Source organism: Liolophura sinensis, chromosome 11, assembly GCF_032854445.1.
Source record: "Liolophura sinensis isolate JHLJ2023 chromosome 11, CUHK_Ljap_v2, whole genome shotgun sequence".
Classification (NCBI taxonomy): Eukaryota; Metazoa; Mollusca; class Polyplacophora; order Chitonida; family Chitonidae; genus Liolophura; species Liolophura sinensis.
In genome coordinates, this window is record NC_088305.1 from 24,642,872 (window position 1) to 24,659,754 (window position 16,883).

Genomic DNA, 16,883 nt, shown 5'->3' on the forward strand with positions numbered 1-16,883 from the left:
TCTTGAAATGCCCTAGCACATACGAGCAGAAATACATGTTTGTCCTGCATTTTATTTGTAAAAATGGTAATATCTAGAGATAAGGTTTCATAAGATATCCGTGCAGACCAAATACAAACATTCTTATGTGGGTGACGTAGGCTTACGCTTACACTTTTGTACGCGTTGGTTTGGTGAACGGCACCGTCAAAACTGTGCTTTTCGGGGGGAACAATCTTGAATCATATCTCAGTCCTTCTAGAATTCCTATAAGGCTCCATAGAACAATTTGGGGAAAATAATTTGCTGCACCGCGGCTGGGCACATGAAGAGGGCGTGAGGAATTTCCACAGTGTATCGCATGATAGGCTTATTACGCAGCCTTAAAAGTGACATCGTTAATTATAGAAGAAAAAAAATATGTATATTGAGAAAAACATAAGCAAATACCGTAACAACACAACTTATGGTTGAGATATGTGGTTTTTTTTTTAATAAGCCGTGGTCAAGAGATAATTCACCAACGGAAACACGGATTTAAGCCCAGGTCTATGTCGTGCGCACGAGATCTTCGGTAGCACCATGGCTTGACCGCAAATTGTTGGACTCAATCAGATCGTATCTTACAAACCTGGCTGTTTCGTCCAATCACAGCAGTTCTTACTCAGGCACTCGGGTCGATCATTGGCACATGTAACTTCAGTTCAATGGAAGGTGTTGCTACATCAGCTGATGTAAGCTCACTTATTTTTACTATTTTTTAGGTAAAATTTTATACGCATCATAATTAATCCAAACAGTGCTCGCCAATCTATGAATTACGCTTGCCATTCTGTGCCATTTGAGTTCATCAGTGTACAATGTAGGCTAATTACAACAGCGCAAACTGTCAAAGTTGTTGTTGTGCTCTTTATTTTAGCAATGTTAGTGCATGACGTACTCATCCTCAGTATTTAATAAGTCCAACTTAGTAGTTGCAAACGTAAAGTTGGTGGTAGCTCTGTGTGGCTAGGTTTGTGCAGAAATATATGTAAGCATTTACTTTCCCAGCACTCTTTGGTTCTCAGTGTGCTATCCTCAACACACTGGTGTTGTCCACAGTTAGCCCGAGACCTCGGTCTAAGAGTGGCTTATATATACTGGACCGCTAGCCATCCTTAGCCCGAGAGTTGTCTGCACCCGATTTCGGAATATTGCTTACAAAGAGCTACAACCTCATTCAATTCAAATGCATGCGTTTTAGATTCGTCCTGAATACACATAAAGCACGGCTATTCTGAAAGCTAAAATATTTACGCACATCTTGCCACAGCCGCTACTCGCCTTTACATCCCCACTCTCCTGTAAATCTTAGCTGAAGTCAAAAATATGGTTATATTTGGCAGGTCGCCATGCGCTGGCATGTTTTTAAAATCTGGGTTAGCAAGGCACGCTTGCGCAGCAGTGGATAACCTTTCCGGAAAATTTCCGGAAATTGAAATTCTGACGACTTGCCAGCTGTTGCTGTCAACAGCAAATGGTAACAGTCAGGGAGTGTTTTGTCTTTTCTGACGTACCTGCCACATCCTTTGGCAAAAAACTATCAAGGCCTTCACGCACCGTAATGCCTATGGTACCCAATTTTGAATGGAGCGGATGTCGAAGGTAACCCACGTTTTTCATTTGCTAAAAAAATAATTTTAATCTGATAGTTTGCACAAACTGTGAGGTCTGTCATTTTGTGCCATAGGCTTCTGTCAAATTTGAATCTCCTCAGTAATATGGCTTTGTGCCTGTCAGAACTGACAGCCAGCTCAAAACATAGTGACGTAATGAAAGGTCAACCATGAATGCACATGGGCGGGTAGCAGTAACATGGTTTTGTAGGTCAAAATGTCAACACGGCATGTGAGCGTAAGTCACAACTGTGAATTATCTTAGATTTACTGGCCGTAAAGGGTACAGAATGTTGGAAAACTTGGCAGAGGATGACTCGGTGAACATAATTCATTGGAGTTTTGTCCTGTTAATGCATGTACTGGTACATTTTGCACAGATTTTTGTTGCGCGTAGTTTCTCCGCGGTTGGCTATTTTTACATACCACTGTTTTAACCTGGATGACTCCTCGGCTGTGATCTATGCCTAACCCCATATTAAAAGATCACAGCCGAGATCCTTGCCTAGTTCGCAGTAGGCCCAGTGTATGATGTGGTTGCTCGTAATGCCTGTCCTTTTCTGCGACCGATGTATGTCAGTTTAGTGATATGCTACGTTTTGGAAGTATGCACTGCACCCTTACTTCTATGTGTACATCACCTACTGGCATCATCTGCCATTCATGCACCATGTTTCAAATTTCAGTATAATCGCTCGGAAGTACTTCTTTACATGCATGTTAAATTTCTGTTTGTGCAACCCATCAAACCTACAGCCATTGCATATGTCACATATCCTTTTTTTAATACCATTGAAACAAGATTGGCCTTCTTGTCTGAGGGAGTTAGGACGCCAGTGCTGCCATGTGACCCAGTCGCTAAGAGATCAACTCTAGTTCATGCTGGCTTCCTCTCTGGCCGTACATGAGCAGGTCTTCCAGCAACCTGCGCATGGTTGTGGGTTTCCTCCTCACTCTGCCCAGTTTCCTCCCACCATAATGCTGTACTGGAATGCTCTTGAGCGTCAAACACCAATGAAATAAATAAATTTATCATTTATACAGTATGCCAACAACATGCACCATTTCCAGCATGCACTTGTTCCCTTCTTTAAATGTTGCGTGCATCAAGTTCCCATAACATTCCCCTAATGCATGTTTATGTTATGCCATTCTCGGCTTCACACTGTCTCAAAAATGCATTTGTGTAAAACCTCTAATTGTGTTTTTGTGTATGGTTAGCAAAAACAGAATGCTGTGAAGTACTTAATTTTTGCATAGAACTAATTTTCGTATCAATAATTTACCGCAAAAAATAATTTCAGCGAAAAATATCCAATATTGAATGATGTGCTACAGGTCGAAGGTAAATTATGGTTTAAATATGTACAAACTCTGATGCTAAGGCTTTGTTGGTATAAAACAAAGTGGGAGTTCATTCGTCTGTAGTTAGATTAGTCTTCACTGTGCCAGTAAAGTGAAAGAAAAGTACATTCTAGCATGTGCTGGCTTCTAATGAATGTCGCTGTGATAAGCGCTATGTCATTAGCTGTGTCTCTCTTGTGATCCAATAAGTTCTAACAAACTGTGAAGTGTGTATAACACAATGGCCGTTTGACAGCTACAGCAATGTTTGCGGTTTCTAACCTGCTACAGAGGACGATTAAAACTGAAAACAGTGCAAAACTTACTGTGTTGCTTGATAAAGAATGAGTGATTGGCGCCGATAATGGTGAATTCACATGTTTTGAAGTAAACTGCTCAAAAGGTGACAGGTCACTTTGCCAGAAGTTGATGAGTACTTTAAAAGTACTCATCAGTGAATCAAAAAGAAGTGACACCTGTTTGAGTACTGCTCACAGTAGGTGCGAAGATAATCTTCTTACGTAGTGTTAAAGCATCCCCCATTGTTTTAATCTATGATCCAGATCACAAGGATTAGTGACACTGCAGGAAACAAAGGAGAATTAAAGCCACCCATGATGATTCAGGTTTGACGTGCTTGAATAATTTGGGCCATATCTTGGAAAATTTAAGATTTTAAGATTTGTCTTTCAGTATTCTCTTAAATACACAAAAATTAATTCCAGCAAACATAGTTTTGGAGAAAACCCACAAAAATAAATTCCAGAGAATAATAAGGACTTTACAGTAATCCCTTGTGTTCCAAGTTCAACTGCTTGAACATTCCGTCTTATTCCTCAATATTTTAATCTCAGATGTGTTTGTGTTTCCATCACACTTGTATATTCCTTTAGATCATGTCACATGAATGTCTATTTTACGCCTGTGTCACTTTTGTGTTTAAGTTTTATACATGTAAACTATGTCCAGAAAATCTATGCTAATCTTAACTCTTTGTACAGAAACTATATTATTCTGGTTCCCAAAACCATTAACTACGCCATCATATGGCCATAAACTTGTCATGTGTTACCAATGCAGATTCTAATCAACATACTGCTTCAGTTGTTTTTCCTCAGTTCTGTTAGTATTTGTGTATTATTTCAATCTCATGGCTGTATTAAAATCATACAAAATTTCCAGGTTCTAAACATATTTTGTTTTCATGTTCACACATCTGTGGCTTGTGCATAGCTGTATATATGTACATCTTTTACATGTTGAATTTTTGTTATTTTTTCCCCCCCTAAAATGGCTTTTGTTGCTCTCTGGCATCAGTATGCTCATGTATTGCAGCTTCTGTTATCAGCAGCCTCTATGGTTAAACTTTGTAGCTTATGTCGTACCCCGGGCGTCAGCATCTGCATCTGATAATGGAGAAAACGATGTTAAACAAAATGTTAGGAGGTGGTATCTTAAAAAGTACTGCGGGTATTGAGCTCAGGGTTTGCCCACTTGTAGAGCACAGTATAGGGTTGGTATCTTACAAAGTATGTCATGTATTGACCTGAAGTTTTACATACATATAAATCTCCTTGAGCATATTAATTACTGTAAATTACCAAATTCACGATTTCAGTTCTTTATGCATTGGGCGGAAGTTTTGCTTTCATGTGTCTCATACAGGCGAGCCCTTTGGTAGCAATTATAAGTTTAGCATAACATGTTGTTGTTCATTTGTTTTTATTGCATTCTTACACCATTACACTTTTTCTGTAAGCCTCATACTGTTTGTGTTGCTCATACATGCTCTTGATTAAAGCCTTCTCTCATAATATATCGATAGTGTGCCAATTGTTTTATGACCAGAGGCTTGGTCATTTTCCTAACTAATCTAAAGTATGCAACTAATCGTTGCATACTTCATTGTTATCACATTGATTAAATGATGTAAAGTTTATCTTAAACACAAATCTCTTATAACATTACTTGAGTTTCCTTTTATCATACATGTAGTATGTGTTCAGTGAAAAAAAGCATAATTTACATGTACCTTTTTTAAATTTCAGGTTTACTTATCCTCAGCATTCTTGTCAATATGGGGTAGGCCAATCTTTTCACCTTTTATGCAACATTGGTAAGGACACATCATCTTTCAAGTTTATCAACAGCCACCTATTTTGCCATTTCAACCTTAAACTCCTGTTACATTATCTGTTTATGTTCTTCGTTATGCTGTTGCAAATCATTGTAAAATACATAGCAACATGTAAACATGGCCACAGTCAACAAGTGTGCTACAATGTCTGTATATGCTACTAGTTTTGCAAACAAAGGCACTTCCCAATTGCACTCAAAGTTGCAACAAGTGGTCTACACCACTCCTGGTGCTGAGGTAATACCTAAGGTTGGTTTCAAAACATTTGCCTTCATCCAGTATATTGTAGTTTGCAGGCAGTGGCCCAGTGGTTAAGATACACAAGATACATATAGCCACCCCAGTTTGGAAGGCAATTGTACACATCCCGCTCTTAATTTTTATGGCTCCTTAAGCATGACAATAATCCGTCGACCATGCTTGTGTGGTCGTCATCAAAGAAGTTGGTTTCAGAAGTAAAATTCACACAACACAGAATGCACTTGTCTAGCACTGCCAGTCAAAACCTGTGTGTTGCATGTGGCAAAGCTCACCAGCTGCTGACCAAAGGCCTATGTTTTTTTGTTTTTTTTTTCGGCACAGCCATGGTCTCAGTGAAATGCACAAATAATCAAATATTACGTAGTATCAAGGCCATATGTAGAGCCATTTAATGTCCACAAAACAGTTTGTCTCTGAAACTGTTGCACACCCAAACTAATCAAACTGTTATTAAAACTAGCTGACATACTGAGCAAAAATATCACAGTTTACCAATAAAAAGCTTTTGTTTTCATACCAATTTCTCTCATTCACACACTCCAAAACTCCCAAGCATGAATTTTAGTTGCATTTCATAAAATGTTATTTTTAATGTTTGGCATCACAACCTACTAGTTTTTTCTACACATGGCCTTCGGTATTGCTTCAAACCAAAATCAAATAAGGTCACTTTCATATGTATATCATTGTTTCACTGTTTATCATATTGCCTCTCCATCAGTGCAACTTCGTCATGGTTCTTCTTATCAATCATAAAATTGGGTCAATTTGGTTAAATGTGTATATGTAGATCAAAGAAACTGTGTAATAGTAACCCATTTTGTTAACTTGTCTCTTTGCACTGATTTCCTCCTCACAATTTTATGTTCCTTGTTGCTACATTTACATGCACTGTGTAGCTGCAGGTGTTTCAGTTAATTAGTAACAATAGTTCTTGTTTACTGCCAATTCTCAAACCAAACCAGTTAATTTAAATAAAATCCTTTCAAAATATGTGGTTAACTGTGCATGTAGTTACATTTTTGTAACGGTAACACATTAAATATTATTCAAGGCACAACCATTTGCAGCATCAGCGGTCATCTCATGCCCTCCCTTAGCATAATGTATGTAAATCATGTAGGCAACACTTTTACAAAATATATGTGTAATCAAGCTAACAAACACATAAATACACCAAAGCGATCTTTTGACTTAAGCTTATCATGTCTTTTCTGATGTATATATATATGCACTACATAATATTATTCCATTTGCCAAAAAAATTGTTGTACATAGTTATCTTACCTCCAACTTTATTATATTCCAGATTCATTCAAAGGCATCTTCAAGATCCTTGTCAACCATGATGCAAGCCAAGTGCTGACATTCACCTTTCGTAAAACACAAGTACATGTGAGTGAGTTATGTAAATAAATTCTCCCACCACCCGTACTTCCAAATGTCATTCTTGTAATAAAAGTGTGACACAGTTGCTTTAATCTGTTACAGTTTAGCATTTAACCCATTATTGCAAGCCATAGAGTATAAAGTGTAATGGTTGCCAATGCATTTACAGTATAGACAGTAAAACCACAGCAGCCATCAGTGTTATTGTTTGCAGATGCGAACAAAATTGGTGTCTTTAAATTGCACTTGCAGATGGTGCGTATATTTGGTCTGTGAAACAGTTTGTTCATCTGTGTGTCTGTTCAGTCAAAACTTGTCATCAAATAATTGGCTTATATTTGTGAACTAAGTTCCCTTTGTACTCTCACTGGTTTCCACCATAATGCTTTCTGCTGTTAAATACGTAAAATATTCCTCAGTCCATTGCAAAACACCAATCAAATAAGTAAATAAACTAGCAGCATCATAATACTCACCCATCTCGATCTCCTCTCAGCTACAATATACACAACACAATATCTGTACTGTAATACTGTACATTACTGTACAAAGTATATGTACACAGAGGTATAACAGAGTTCATGTATGGCCCTAGTCGGCTGCCTGTATTCAGAGCTATTCGCCTGTCACCAATGCAGTCGCAGTCAGTTCATGTCCTCTGCGGTCCTAGGTGGCAAGGTTTGGTAACAACTGGCAGATGGTTGTGGGTTTTGAGCCCAGTTTCCTTCCACCATAATGCTGACCGCTGTCGTATAAGTGAAATATTCTTCAGTATGGCGTAAAACACCAAATAAATAAATTGTGGTTTTCCATGGGCACTTACATTTCATTAACCCATAATACTCATGAACATTATACGAGTCAACAAGTCTTCGGTACAGCATTAACAAACTATCAGATAAATAAATTGGAAGCATTCTGCCAAATTCAACAAAACATGCAATTTACTTGCAAATCCTAAAGCCAAATTAAATTATGTACTGCACAACTGACTCTTCATCTCCTGGGTCAGTGCTCATGATTGCCTCATTAGCTTCAGTTAAGTGCCATTCCTCTAGAGCTAGTTGTTTTTATGTAGTGCACACACTACCCACATTATGTGTTCTTATTTATTTTTGATACCTGTTCACATCAGCCCAATGCCAGATGGTTTTAGATATAAATGCTGTTCATGCAACAAATTCTGCTTGGTTATTATGCTTTAAAGCACCATCTATTCTTCTTTTCAGATCCTCTCCATTCCTCCCATGAGTACAACAGAAGACAACATTTTGGGGTGACTAGAGACAGATAAATCCATCATCTGCAATTAATCCTGCCATCTTGATGAACACTTCACACTTCATTTTATTTTTCACCATTTGTGACGCAAACCTTGTTTCTGCACAGGTAGTCTAAAATCACCTCTGTTGAGGCTTGTTGTCTCAATTGGTTTTAATCTTGGTGCATGCAATACAATCCATAAGTTTTCTTGTAAATCATCACTTCATTCGAATAAAGTTTGTCATTTTATTTAAAATAATAATCGAATATAATATTCAATTTGTTGTCTTGAGTGAACAAATCATTACTCAGTTCTTCATCAGGTTGCATGATCATTAACTTACTTGTATTCTTTATATTATCAAATTAGAAATACAACAGTTAACTATTTCTGCCGTCTGTTTCTCCTGTACATCTTTGGAGCAACTTGGAGGTCTCTGAACTGTACCAGATGTACAATACTTTTGAGTCTTTAGGCCTCATCAATTAATATTTCTGTTTTACGGGCAAAATCTTCTTTTTTTTCTAATGTTTTTAAGGCAGTGCAAATATAAAACTCAAAAATCATCTAATTTGTGGCACATGTGGATTGTCCCAGTAATTGTTTAAGATATATTTATGTTATCCAAAAGCCTTCAAAAACAGGAAAATCACAAAATAAAATGGGTTAATTTTCAAGTTTATTTTTGTTCGATCTTTCAACCTTTATTGTTGGCTCACCTGTAAAGCATAAATATAATTGCTGTATCCTTACATTCCAGGTACATGTACTAGTATACTTAATCAGGTACTCTTCATTTCTGTGGTCAACACATACCATTCAGTCATCATCCTTCATACATATGGCAAGCATCAATGGGGACAGTTGTGGGTGGTGCAACGTACCCACAGATGGATGCCTCAAGTTGTCTTGTAATAGCACACAGCTACATGAAGCATGGTTAGCAGCTTGACTCTAACTCACAGATCAACAAAGTGTAGGTTCAATCCCGGTGCTCGCAGGCAATCTCTGCTTTCCCAAACATCATAGGCACTTGGTATAGGTCACGGTATGCAGTATCTCAGGGTGCTGTTGGGCAGTCTTGCATTCATTCAATACCCTGTGCCTTGCATTCTAACATAATATAAGCATGCCCAAGGCTGGTGGTTACCCTGGACAGTTTCCTCGAACTACAAAACTCGGTGCCATTGCGTTAGTTTATTAGTCAACATGCAGGCATATGTACGGCATGTACTAAGCTCAGGTTTTGCTCACATGGGGAACACAACACAAAGACATGTTCCATAGCTCATGCTCTGTTAACATTTTAGCTACCCAAATTCTTGTAATTTTTGGGACATTTATTACAAGTGCTGAAAGCATAATATTAAATTTCTTTCCTGGCTTTTTGGAAAAGTAAAGATATGTTGTTTGTTAGATGGTATAGCCATGTGAGTGAGTGGCTTGGGGCTTAAAGTCATATTTAACAATTTTACAGTCATATGACGATGAGGGAATGCTTAGCGTGTAGGTAATGTGCCTCCTTGTTGCAGGATGGAATTCCACCGCTCTTTTATCTAGTGCTGCTTCACTGAGTCGCTTTACCGAAGGGAAGTAAGGCGCCCCGCCCGAGCCATCATACTGATACGGGTCAATCAGTAGTTGCACTATCCCCTTCATGCTAAAAGTTACAACTTCCTCTTTTAAGGAGACACTTGTTTAAGTTCATATCCTTTGTGCTTTGTAAGTGTATTAAGTACCGTAAATTACCAAATTCACGACCTCAGTACTTTACGTGTTGAGCTCAAGTTCAATAGGCAGGAAACTCTTTCATAATTTCAAATCCCAAACAAACAACTGTCACACTGTACATTTTTTTCTCATGTTACCTTTACATGTTAAATTACATGTATTATCAGGGCAAGCTTTCAAACCAGCCCCAATGGTTAACTGTTGTACCAAATGTAGGATACCCGTGGGGAGCATTCTCTCTGACCTGAGCTTGGTACTTGTAGAACAGCATTACATGACTATGTTTCCAGACAGTCCCTGGGTATCATTCTCTCAATATATTTATTAAAAAGCTTTTATTTTCTATTAATATATAAAAGAGTAAAATATTAAACATGTGTCCAGTACTGCTAAAACAAATTAACACAACTATAATTTTATGCCTTATTATAAGTAGTATTAAATATAATGTGTGCATATAAACAATGGCATTGTTATTTATGTGACCAAGTGTAGTTTGCCATGTAATACTGTGCAATTGTGCAAGTCAGTTAGTGTAGAGCACTATGACGCTGTATACCAACTGTAAGTACACACTAATCGTTACATATGTTTATTGTGACGCCATAGTCCCATTCAAAGTGTCCCACTGCACTACAGTCATGTTTACAATGGCTTTAGTCTGTGCCATCCTTACTAACAATATTCACAGGATACAAGAAGTAGTGTATTGTTCCATTTTATAGAAACTGTTTATCCCAAACAACTGGACCAAGTTGATGGAGCCATTGAGCTTGAGTGGAATGTTGAGAAGATGCTGAAGCAGTCTGCCGTGTTTTCTCATCAAAACACAGCTCTCCTCTCTATGGAGAATCATCTGCTGCCATCACATGCCATTTTACACACCGTCTACTCAATATTCTCTCTGTATAATGCACACACTACACCAGACCTTTCAAATCCCACCCAGTTCTCTGTACAATCAACACACTTCACATATTAAACCCACCTTCCGTAGCTCATCCAAATATTCGCACAATGCACACTCTTTAGCCCACCCAGGTCACTACACACCTACTTCCATATCCCATTCAACAGTGTACAGACACTACAACCCACTGCCCATAACCCACCCTGGTCCCTCTATACACACTCCAACCCACCTTTCACAGCCCACCCAGGTCTGTATAATAAACACACTACAACTGCCATTCCACAGCCCACCCAGTTAAGTATAATAAACACACTACAACTGCCCTTCCACAGCCCACCCAGGTCTGTATAATAAACACACTACAACTTCCCCTCCACAGCCCACCCGGGTCTGTGTAACAAACACACTACAACTGCCCTTCCACAGCCCACTCAGGTCGGTATAATAAACACACTACAACCCACCTTCCACAGCCCACCCAGGTCTGTATGATAAACACTGTACAACCCACCTTTCATATCCCACCCAGGTCTATTTAATAAACACTCGACAACTGCCCTTCCACAGCCCACCCAGGTCCCAGTACAATAAACACACTACAACCCACCTTCCACAGCCCACTGAGGTCGTGTAATAAACACACTACAACCCACCTTCCACAGCCCACCCAGGTCTGTATGATAAACACTGTACAACCCACCTTTCATATCCCACCCAGGTCTGTTTAATAAACACTCGACAACTGCCCTTCCACAGCCCACCCAGGTCTCAGTACAATAAACACACTACAACCCACCTTTCATAGCCCACCCAGGTCTGTATAATAAACACTCAACAACCTACCTCCCACAGTCCATCTGGGTCTGTACCATAAACACACTACAACCCACCTTCCACAGCCCACCCAGGTCCATACAGTAAACACACTACAACCCACCTTTCATATCCCACCCAGGACTGTGTAACAAACACTCAACAACCTACCTTCCACAGTCCATCTGGGTCTGTACCATAAACACACTACAACCCAGGTCTGTATAATAAACACTCAACAACCCACCTTTCATATCCCACCCAGGTCTGTGTAATAAACACTCAACAACCTACCTTCCACAGTCCATCTGGGTCTGTACCATAAACACACTACAACCCACCTTTCATATCCCACCCAGTTCTGTATAATAAACACTCAACAACCCACCTTCCACAGCCCACCCAGTTCTGTACCATAAACACTCAACAACCTACCTTCCACAGCCCACCCAGTTCTGTATAATAAACACACTACAACCCACCTTTCCTATCCCACCCAGGTCTGTGTAATAAACACTCAACAACCTATCTTCCACAGTCCATCTGGGTCTGTACCATAAACACACTACAACCCACCTTCCACAGCCCACCCAGGTCCATACAGTAAACACACTACAACCCACCTTTCATATCCCACCCAGGACTGTGTAACAAACACTCAACAACCTACCTTCCACAGTCCATCTGGGTCTATACCATAAACACACTACAACCCACCTTCCACAGCCCACCCAGGTCCATACAGTAAACACACTACAACCCACCTTTCATATCCCACCCAGGACTGTGTAATAAACACTCAACAACCTACCTTCCACAGTCCATCTGGGTCTGTACCATAAACACACTACAACCCACCTTCCACAGCCCACCCAGGTCTGTATAATAAACACTCAACAACCCACCTTTCCTATCCCACCCAGGTCTGTGTAATAAACACTCAACAACCTACCTTCCACAGTCCATCTGGGTCTGTACCATAAACACACTACAACCCACCTTCCACAGCCCACCCAGGTCCATACAGTAAACACACTACAACCCACCTTTCATATCCCACCCAGGACTGTGTAACAAACACTCAACAACCCACCTTCCACAGCCCACCCAGTTCTGTACCATAAACACTCAACAACCCACCTTCCACAGCCCACCCAGTTCTGTATAATAAACACACTACAACCCAGCTTTCATATCCCATCCAGGTCTGTGTAATAAACACTCAACAACCTACCTTCCACAGTCCATCTGGGTCTGTACCATAAACACACTACAACCCACCTTCCATATCCCACCCAGGTCTGTATAATAAACACTCAACAACCCACCTTCCACAGCCCACCCAGTTCTGTACCATAAACACTCAACAACCTACCTTCCATAGCCCACCCAGTTCTGTATAATAAACACACTACAACCCACCTTTCATAGTCCACCCAGGTCTGTATAATAAACACTCAACAACCTACCTTCCACAGTCCATCTGGGTCTGTACCATAAACACACTACAACCCACCTTCCACAGCCCACCCAGGTCCATACAGTAAACACATTACAACCCACCTTTCATATCCCACCCAGGACTGTGTAACAAACACTCAACAACCTACCTTCCACAGTCCATCTGGGTCTGTACCATAAACACACTACAACCCACCTTCCACAGCCCACCCAGGTCCATACAGTAAACACTCTACAACCCACCTTCCACAGCCCACCCAGGTCTGTATAATAAACACAGTACATCCCACCTTTCATATCCCACCCAGGTCTGTGTAATAAACACTCAACAACCTACCTTCCACAGTCCATCTGGGTCTATACCATAAACATTATACAACCCACCTTCCACAGCCCACCCAGGTCCATACAGTAAACACTCTGCAACCCACCTTCCACAGCCCACCCAGGTCTGTATAATAAACACAGTACATCCCACCTTTCATATCCCACCCAGGTCTGTGTAATAAACACTCAACAACCTACCTTCCACAGTCCATCTGGGTCTATACCATAAACATTATACAACCCACCTTCCACAGCCCACCCAGGTCTGTATAATAAACATAGTCTGTACAATGCTGAAGATGGAGTGGCGTATTATTTCAGCACACATGGAAATCATGTACGACAGCTGCCATCCTACACCATTGGCATGAAGCAAAACTATGACTTCTCCATCGGATGAACAGAAGTGTGAGAAGCGCTGTACCAAGGTGTCTTGGGTAGGCTGGTCCCACTTGTTCCTGTGGTTTAGTCCTATGGTCATGATCTCTTTCATGAATTTTCTCACAAATTAGGAAACAATTACAGGTCATCTCACATAACCACATTGCAAGGGGTAAATACTGAGAAAAGTGAACAGTTCAACTCCTTTCTCCAATGCATAAAATACATACGAGCTCACCTCAGCCAGTCTCATTTCTGATTCTTTCTGCAACTCATGATTTATATCTGGAATGAAAGGAAGACAAATATTTTTAGTTGTAGAGTCAACGTAGCCCTCACTGGTGCGGACAGTATATAGGTTCAAATTGTCTTATCCCACAATATCACAATCCACAAATGATCATGCATGCTCAGTGACTCCCTGTCTGTGCGTATAAACTGTGTACCAGTGGATAGCAACAGAGATATATGCTCAGTGACTCCCTGTCTGCGCTTACCTATTTCTTTGAATCACGAAAACTTACACTTATATCTACAATTTTTGTGCACTGACCTACCAAGAACGATATTGACAGCCATGATTCCCTGGCATTTTTCTGTTTTGTGGACTGTAAACAAATATTTCTATAAACCATCCAAGTATGGTTACAGTTTCTCAGACAAACACCAAACTAGAGAAGCTCACTGTCTCTCTAGCAACTTTACCACATTTGTGGAGTGTCAAAGCTGTCCACACCTGTATTATTACTAGGAGCCTGTTACACTAGCCCATACCTATACCTCGACCGAATATTTAAACCATTCACACAGTCAGTGACTGTTGTCATGTACAGCTAATCATAGGCTTGCGGTGGCTTGCCGTTTGTTGTTGAATCAATGACAAATTCTTATAGCACTATCTAATGAGAGAATGATATCTGTGTATGATGATGTCATTCTCTTTTATTTTGGTTTAGACAGTATTTGATTGTATCACCTCACTTAAACATCATGCGTTTTACGAACTGTTCAATCACGCGAGCAGTCGGTGTTCCCTGAATGCCTTATTAAACTTGTCTGTAACTTATGCGGCTCACAACTGAGTCGTACCCCAGACTGCAGCTGAGTTATACAGGTGAAAAAGTTTTGTTTTAGCTTTTGTACACTTTTATGCTGTGGACAAATGTAGACGCAAAAACCTTCATATCCAATATCTTCATATTGTTTGATAAATGTTTAATAAAGGAACATGTTTGTGTCATCATGTAGGCTATACTGGATTTATGCAGATTACTTAGAAATCTATGTTGCTTACATCTCACGGTGCATATTACTGTGGATTATTCATTGTGGCAAGACCCACACTAGCTGTGACATAGGCCTACTTGATATACACTATATTATTCTGTTGTACTTTTATCAGCATACTGAGACTGACTATATTGTAAGACTGCAAGCTCTCAGTGAAATAGGACAAGAATGTTTATAAAATTTATCATGGACTTTGTATTCCTTGTTTACATATTTATTTCAGAGCTTTTTGTACAACGTGGTTAGATTAATGTTATTGATGTGTAATAAACATGCAATTACTAACTGCTCTGGTGTTTTGAAATGTCTGGTTTTGTTTAATATGTCATAGCAATGGATATTATAAACGAAAACACGGCGCACTGAATATCGGGGCCTCCTTGGCTCAGTTGGATAGCGCGCTAGCGCAGCGTAATGACCCAGGAGCCTCTTAAGCTGTTCAAGCACAGCTCATGCTGGCTTTCTCTCCGGACGTACATGGGATGTCTCCCAACAACCTGCGGATGGTCGTGGGTTTCCCCCTGGCTTTGCCCGGTTTCCTCCCATCATAATGCTGGCCACCGTCGTATAAGTGAAATATTCTTGAGTACGGCCTAAAACACCAATCAAATAAATAAATAAATAAATGACTGAATATCTGATAAACATTGGTTGATGTTAATTTAGGGGTCTCATGGCAGGACATGCTGTAGTAAGCCGCTTTATTGACTGATTGCTATTTAGCGTCATATTTAAGCAGTTTTGCCACGTTACAAACGTTGCTTGGTGGTCTTTTTCCTTCGCGAACATCCAGAAAGGAGAATCAACATTTTACCCGTCTGAAGATGACAGTGAATGCAGTTAGTTTGAATAGTGATATATATATATATATGCCTAAAACGTTAGAGTATGTAACATTGATCTGCGCATTTCAAAACAAGAGGTACCAAATATAGATACTGATTCTTTACACGTTAAAGTCGTAAATATTTGCGTCAAATTGCATATATAATATCTGTCATCAATTATTTTCTGAGGAAAACACCACGTACAACGTTCATATGTTATAGCACTTCGTTGGCAAATTTAGTTATTTATCTAAAAAATTGTGAAGTACGACGTTAAACCGCAAGCATAGATACATACATAGCTAGTTATTTCTTTGGAAGTTTACATTGTACTCAAGAATATTTCACTTATACCACAGGGGCCAGGATTATGATGAGAGCCCGGGAGAAACCTACGACAGTCCTCAGGGTGGTCCCAGGTCTTCCGAATTAAAGTTGGAGAGAAAGACACCATAAGCTAGACTCGAACTCACAGCTATCAACACTGGTGAGAGGGCTCTTGGATAATAATGCTGCAATAGCTAACTTTGGAGATCTCAAGGGCATTCCGAGAGATGAGCTAGCGGTCCTCAGTGGTACTAAGCCACGTGCTGCTCTATATGGATTGTTTATCCAATTAATATATTGCATATGCCGTGTATTTCTTTAATTTCACCGGTATGTCGAATTTCAAATATAACAGGCTAACAATGATCCAACCCTAACCCATATATACGCACTGCGAACTGAGTTATAAGCTGCCACTGCTGACTCGTGCTAGTGCTGCTGAATTTATACTTTATGTAAGTAATGTGGACACAGTATGTCACACCTTTTCTTAATTTGAATAAAACATCGCATTTCAATAGGAAAAAAGGTAGCATTCACCTAACCCTAGCCTAACCCTGGACAGAGACACCTGCTATTTGAGTGATGAACTGGCACTTCGGGCTCCTCAGCCACTTGTTACCGAGTCCATTCTTCATATACGTAGGCAGAATAAGTTGTGTATTTTCTTGATTTTATATGAATATAGTTTTGGAAACAGGAAAAGGTAGATTTACCTAACCTAGACATATGCGCACTGCTATCTGAGTGAAAACCAGTGTATAAATATCAGCCCTACCTCACA

At 39.8% G+C, this 16,883-nt stretch overlaps 1 long non-coding RNA gene across 4 annotated transcripts; it reads left to right on the forward strand.

The window, feature by feature from the left end:
- Positions 1 to 661: 661 nt before the first annotated feature.
- On the forward strand, positions 662 to 8,088 carry LOC135478005 (uncharacterized). 4 transcript variants are annotated; one of them, XR_010445244.1, is made up of 4 exons: positions 662 to 713; positions 5,027 to 5,094; positions 6,686 to 6,771; positions 7,995 to 8,088. It is a non-coding gene; the product is annotated as an uncharacterized LOC135478005 (long non-coding RNA). The 4 variants fall into 4 exon arrangements; XR_010445246.1 differs by having other exon boundaries at positions 677 to 743; XR_010445243.1 differs by lacking the exon at positions 662 to 713 and adding an exon at positions 1,534 to 1,623.
- Positions 8,089 to 16,883: the final 8,795 nt, after the last annotated feature.